Here is a 7,091-nt window from a genome sequence, read left to right as displayed (position 1 = left end):
AGTGGTAAATCCGAAGCTTTTATCCTCTCTGAGGGGAACTCTGGGGGACAGAGTCCTTGGAGGGGATTTTTTTCCAAAGCATGTTGTGAGAATTTGAATGGAAGTGGAAGTCTTTGGTGTTTTGAAAAAAGGTTCAGCAAAAGCAAAAGTAGAACTGCAGCATGTATGTGTTGTGTGGTTTAGATGATCCAGAGGGGATGTTGTGATTCTGAAGGGTGGAGGCCTCAGATGAATGATGAATGACTCACAAGTGATTCGTTAGAGACAGGATGTTAGCTGATTGGAACTGATTGGGTTTTCAACTTGGACTGTAACGTAGTCTCAAAATGAAAAGTATCTTTAAACTAGGTTTATACAAAACAATGCAATATTTGCTTTTAATGAAATTATAAGTATGAAATTGTTGAAAAAAAAATGGAAGCTCAGGTTTATATACAGAAGATTTCACTCAGAAAAACTCCACAAAATAACAAAACAGCAACGCACCCACATTTCTTTTGCCGTGTTGATGTAGCATTTTCCTGGAAAATGAAATGTTTTTGTAACCCTAATGTTGAAAAGGAGCCGCTCTGCCAAAACACTGATAAAATAGTGTTTGGTTGTGCCATATCAGCTTCTAAAGACTCTGAACCAGGGCTCTATTCCTCGTAAGTGGCTAACTGAGTTAGCCGGATAATTTTCAGGATGAGATTACATAAGTGAGGCTTTTCGGTTCCTCGAAGCAAGTTTGGAAAAATCACCATAGCAACACATCCATAAGCCTGAACCTGCTTGAGCTAGATCAGCTGGATCAGCTGCCACTCCCCCGGAAAAACATGTCAGCTCCCTTCCTCAGAGATCCATCGATGAGGAAGCGATATTAGTCAGATCAGCGTTTTATAGGGAGAGAGTTCTTCGAGATCGCCAAGATCCGTTATCACATCATGACTTCCTGTACGAGCGCTATCGATTCTGCCGACAAGGAATCATTTATTTAAAGACCTTCTGGAGCCGTACATTGAACACCACACGCCATCTACTGTCTCACAGACTGATGCAGCCTCGCGCTGTGTAGCGATGGTTCATGTTTGTACAGTGTCGGTGATGTGGAGAACATCGGGAAAGCCACTACATGCCGTGTTGTTCATAAAGTTTATTTGGCGCTTAATAAACTTCTGGATGTGTTCATTACATCACCATGGCAACATGTTGTATTGATCACCATTCTGAATAATGTGTGTGTGCTTAGTGTTTACTTGCTCCCGTGTCCTCTTGATGGCTGGTTGAACTACATGATGGTTGAAAGCACTCATAATGATGTGACAGTATTATTAGTACACCATAGATTACTGTAGAACATGATTAAGGTGGACTCATGATAAGAATAGAGAGAATAACACACAATTAATAAAAAGGTAATATAGTCATTGTTTTCAGAGGCAAAGACAAATAAAGAATAAAGAAATAAAAAATTAAGCTGGAGGACTTGTTGGGGGTATTGACAGCAATACCATTTGTTGATATGTTGTCAATCATTAGATGTGATAGTTGATTACTGCATTATGGCACACATTGTATTCCCTGTATGCTTTGCAGTACTTACAAATAGAATTTAATTTTAAGCAGCACACTGGAAAACACAATGAATGTCCAACAGAGGTTATTATTAGACATGGCCTTTTGGAGAAAATGAAATTCCCACTTTCTTGACGCTCTAACTGGATCACATTGTGACCTCATCAAGGCAGTGACAAAGCCCGAAGTATATTTTCTTTGCTTACTATGAAGATTCTGTGTGACTTCAGTGTGTTTTAAAATAGTCTACCAATGACTCTTCTTTATGTACTCTGTAATGATGTGGTGAGCTCTTTTTGTTTGAATCTGCCACAAACCGATTATGCAACAAGCTACATTTTCTTTTTAGATTGCTTAACTCAAGCTTTTGACTCCCAAAACAACTTCTCTTCTTTGTAGACTAGAATAATTATTTCCTGTTTTTGCCAAACGCTGGGGAAAATAGAAGAACACGTACAACAATTTCTGTCGTTGCCTCAGCAGGTCACCTCTGAAGCGTAATGTTTTTCTCACTGACCTCACTGTATTGAGTGATGCCCATTGTGTGTTTATGGCTGTGGCAGCCTAAATCAACGTTGACTGTCTCTTGAGCAATACCTCTGACCAGAGCATGATCTAAAATGATAAGAGTGACCAGCAATGCAAACAATAGTCATGAAATGCAAAATGCTTCCAGCTGACACAGGCACAAATAATCCATGGCATTATCCATTCATGAATAACCTGTATCTTTTATAGAACTCCTCTACTTGACATGTATTCCTGATGTTTCTCAGATTTTCCAGATGAGTGTCAGATCATCAAAGGCCGAAGGTATAAACTGCTTGTTTTATATCTGCAGTTGGGCCGAGCAAGCAAGATATTACAATGAGCAACGTGAAGAGCATGTACATTGAGCAGCCATTATTGAACGTTATGTGGTGTAATAACGAGTATAAGGTGCGCAAAAGTCCACAAAGGGTGGGAGGGAGTTGGGTTATACAAACACAGGACTTTCACCCAGGAGACCGCTGATCTTACATCATGTGAAACCAAAAGTAAACGTTGGTCTTATGCTTTCTATGTAACATTACCTAGGGCAGGTTAATGTATTGATGCTTAGTTATACGTTATTATTTTAACACAAACCTTAACCTAATATTGCCTAAACCTAACCAATAGTTTCACAACATCACCCACGTGGCATTGTGTGTTTCTGCCAGAGTGGTTCACGGTTGGTTTGAAACATATTTATGATACGTTCACTTGATTCTGATACGTTGACATTCAACGGTTTGCAGAAACATACAATACCAACATTTCTTTCTGGCTTTGGGTTGAGAATTGTCTACAGTCAGTGAAATGTGTAAATGGTACAAATATGTTTCTTGAATATACAATTTTAACCTAAGTCCAGTTATTTATGAAGCTAAAAGGCTTGCTAACAGACAATTGTTGAGTCATCTAGGGGAACAGTATCTGTTATTTCAACATTGAACCACATTCCTGAAATATAAATTGGGAAAGTAGGTTTGAATAATATACCATATAGCTAAGATATAACTTTGCAAGATCAGATGAACACATGTTTATGTGTTAAAAAAATAATTTCTACATCTGACTTCTTTACATTTTTTGCAGATGACCAATTCTTTAATAATAATATGTGCTTTTGGATTTGTAGGCACAGTATGTATGGTTTTAAATCACTTGCTTTAAGAAAACTAAAAGACTAAAATCGCTGGCGCAACTAATTTAGCGAAAGAGCAAAACATTTGATTAGAACTCCATCACCAATCTACCATATGATTGAAATTAACTAAAGACGGCGTCACTTAAGGTTTTACTGTACTATCAAAGTGAAAAGTTCAGCTAAACATCTTGACAGGACTGTAATCTGAGGGGAGCTGTAAAGACGTAACAGCCATGTCCAGCCTCCAGCAGCAGCTCCTGATTCTTTCATAATTGGTTGCATGTATACGTGACATGACAGTATACAGACAGTTGTGTAAGTGTGTCAGGAGATCTGCTGAGATTCACACAAGAGGGTCACGGGGCAGCAGTGATAGCATGTAGTACATTAACAGCCATATACTGTACTCAGATGTATTTGGTATTTTCAAAACAAGGTCAACCTGAATAGAAAGAAGTAATACAGCTGTCATTATTATACTATATATATTATACGTATATATATATATATATAAATGTTAAATGAAAACTGCGAAAATAATACAAAAGAAATGATGTAATATTAAAAGGATTTCCTTCAAGACCCACTCCCCCCAATGCATTATGCCCTGGCATTTTAGGTTTGAAAATGTCAAGTCTGTTGCATTGCAGTATTGCTGTACTGTGCAGCATGTGCTCAGTGCATGGCAGTGCAGCCACAACTCTCAGTTGTTTTTTTTGTAAAGGCCGATATTGTTCCTCATGTTGTCCAACCTCGAGACACTTTTTTTCAACACAAATGCCATTTGATACCATTTAGTAAAATAAAGAATGTGGACTTTGACCCTTGTGTCTATAGATAGATAGATAGATAGATACAACTCCAGCGGAATGCAATCCTGCCATCTTCTTCAATTTGCGTTAACGTGATTCAAAATAAGGCACACACTTTTTTCTTCCCAGAGTCCTCTGTTTGTCAAATCGGTATTTAGAAAGAGTCATGGTTGAATGGCACTGTCTGGTATTCCAGGATTTTAAGTTTCATGGACATTACAGTTACTGAAACCCTTTGAAAACAGTTGTGAGAATGAATGTCATCCAGATGATGCTCATCATTGAATGGCAGCACATCGGCCAGCAGGATGCCCAGTGTACAATTAACCAAACTGCAAGCCTTATTATTTGACCGATATTTGCTTGAAAAATTCTCCAAAAGGCACCAAAACCACAAACACGACTGAGAGGTTAAGTTCAGTGGCTCGAATTAGCTGAGGTGACAACTAGCAGAACGCTACGGCACCCACCTGTCACTCAAAGCAGCCACGCCCTTAATTAGGCATAACTTTAAGCCTTACTATAATCCAAACAGGACTGTCATGAACGAGGGTATTAGTTTAGAGACCAAAACCATTTTGTACCAGGCTGTAAAGTTGGCCCTTTTAATGTGGAAGTTTATGGGGATTGACTAGATGTGGAGCCTCAAGTGGACATTTGAGGAACTGCAGCTTCATAGTTCAGCCTGGGAAGTTGCTGATTGGGTAAATTCTGCCAGAACATTTATAGCTGCTTCATTCAGGTGTCGACCTGTGTGTCGACATCGGTTGACCCCGACATGTGACTGTTAAACTGTCCTAGCAAATAGGAAGTGTTGATGATTTTTATTGGGTCATTGTTAAAGTATATGTTACAGGTACCAGGATTGGTACCAAATAGCCAGATAAATGTTTCTGCAAACAGGACACATAAATGACACAGGGCTACTTCAGTGTCTGTTCATTTCGCCTGTACATACAAAGTCAAGGCATGTCAGTCACTTATTAAACTATTGCCAGAATAACTGTAAAAACATGTTGGCTGTACATATACATTAACACACATGCGAAAACACATTGGTGGGCGTCACATATAGAAGGCATTGTGTTTTCTAACCCCTGAAGCTTCAGTTAACAACTTGTGGACTGGACTCCCCAGTCACAAAGAAATCAAACAGTGACTCACTGGGCGGCCTAGAATCTCAATAATGTAAGACATTGTAATGTACCTTTCCAGGAGCATGAATAATGAGACGTGTTGGAGCAAAATATGAAAAAGAAAATGTAGGTCAAGCAGCTTCAGGTCTCAGCCAGATATGAAACAGATAAGATATTATTGTTCCCATCAAACAATAACTTTATTCAGGACATTATCTTTCAACAGGAAAAGTAAAGCAGGTAGTCAGCCCCCAGTCTCTCTCTTAACTTCATACCAGTCTATCATAAGCCAGATCGCGTTTGCATGTCTTAGTTTATATACTAGATCATGTTATTCTTCTTAATCATTTATTCCAAGTCAAATCACACAGAGACCATGCCAGCATTGCCAGAGAAACATCGCAACTAGAAAAATCTGTAAAAAGTTTACTTTAAATGCCTTCACTTTGTAGCGTTCTATGCCAACATTGTATTTCTTTCTGCCTGGCAGCCACAGTATGGTTAGGATGGGGAAATATTGTGCTAACAGTAACATAAATGAAACAAGAATATACACCTTTTTTAATCCCTTATCCATTACAAAATCTTTACACTGCGTCTTATGCGTTTTATTATTCTATTTGTTGTGAAAATTCACAATACAACACAAAACTGAATTAATATTGTGGGTGCAATGGATAGCACTAGTGCCAAACGGGGCAACCAAATGAATGATATTAGCAAAGGCTTTGGTTTAGCTGCCTAGAGCACAATCACTGCTGTCTCATCTTTGCTACATCCTTTGTTTCACTATCAGTCCCTGTCATCCCCAAGCTGTACTGTAATCAATGAAAAAAGTGAATTAGCTTATCAGTAGCCAATTCGGTTGATGACGTTTAAGGTGGCTCTGGGTGTTCAAACAACTCTTGATAGATGTGAAAAAAACACAGAAAAATGTAACCTGTTCCTGGACAAATTAAAATGTACCAAATATCATGACAATCCATCCAACCGCTGTGGAGACATTTTACCCAATACCCAAAATGTCAATCTCATGGTGGCACTAGATGACATTTCACCAAAGTCAGTAGGAATGGCCAGATGTTATGGAAATCCATCGAACAGTTGTTAAGATATATTAGTCTGAACCAGTGGTGACGAACCAACCGTTTAACAGACATTATAATGCCAGGAGACGAGGTTAAAAAGCATATCTGTCAAAACAAGTTGTGTGGTCTCCTGCATGAACGTTGAACACACTACAGGCCCGTTCCCCACCCTAACCCTCACACACTCACTCTGGCTCTATAAGCTGCAACTCTGAAGAAGTCAAATGTGGTGTCTCTGTGTCATCTTTTCTCAATTAACAGAAGGAGACAATCTATTTTCAGCTGCTGAACAGTCCAATCATTTATTTCTAATTTATTTATTTCCAAGGAATGTGGAAATTGCAAAAAACATCAGATGAGAATGTGAAAGCTATGAAATTCATTAAATGACTTGTAAATTCTGGCACAAACTGAATTAGAGCAGATGGTTTCTCTCGGAATCAAACATCAGGCATTGGTTTTCACTCAACTTGCCACCTCCTCCTTTTCTTATGTAGTTTTCTCAGTGCCTGTGTCTGTTCCTGAATTACCAGCAGAAAAGAAAGAGAGCAGGTTTACATTAATTATACGCTGAAGTCATCCAGCCAACTCAGCTGTGTAATCAGACTTCTTGCTATTGTGATAAAGTATTTTCCTGCAATCCTCTCTAAGCAACCACCGTCAGCTGGACAGGTGTTTGCCCACGGAACCAGCTGTCCTCATCCCTCCAAAACAACACAAACAGATATTCTAGCCTGTAATTGTCTACACGGGCTGACTCAGCCTATTTCCAGTCTCTGTGCTTTAACTCAGAACCACAAAATATGATTACAGACGGCCCCCTTTCCCC

The sequence above is a fragment of the Pholis gunnellus genome (assembly GCF_910591455.1).
Source record: "Pholis gunnellus genome assembly, chromosome: 11".
Taxonomy (NCBI): Eukaryota; Metazoa; Chordata; class Actinopteri; order Perciformes; family Pholidae; genus Pholis; species Pholis gunnellus.
Note: the sequence above shows the minus strand (reverse complement) of the source record.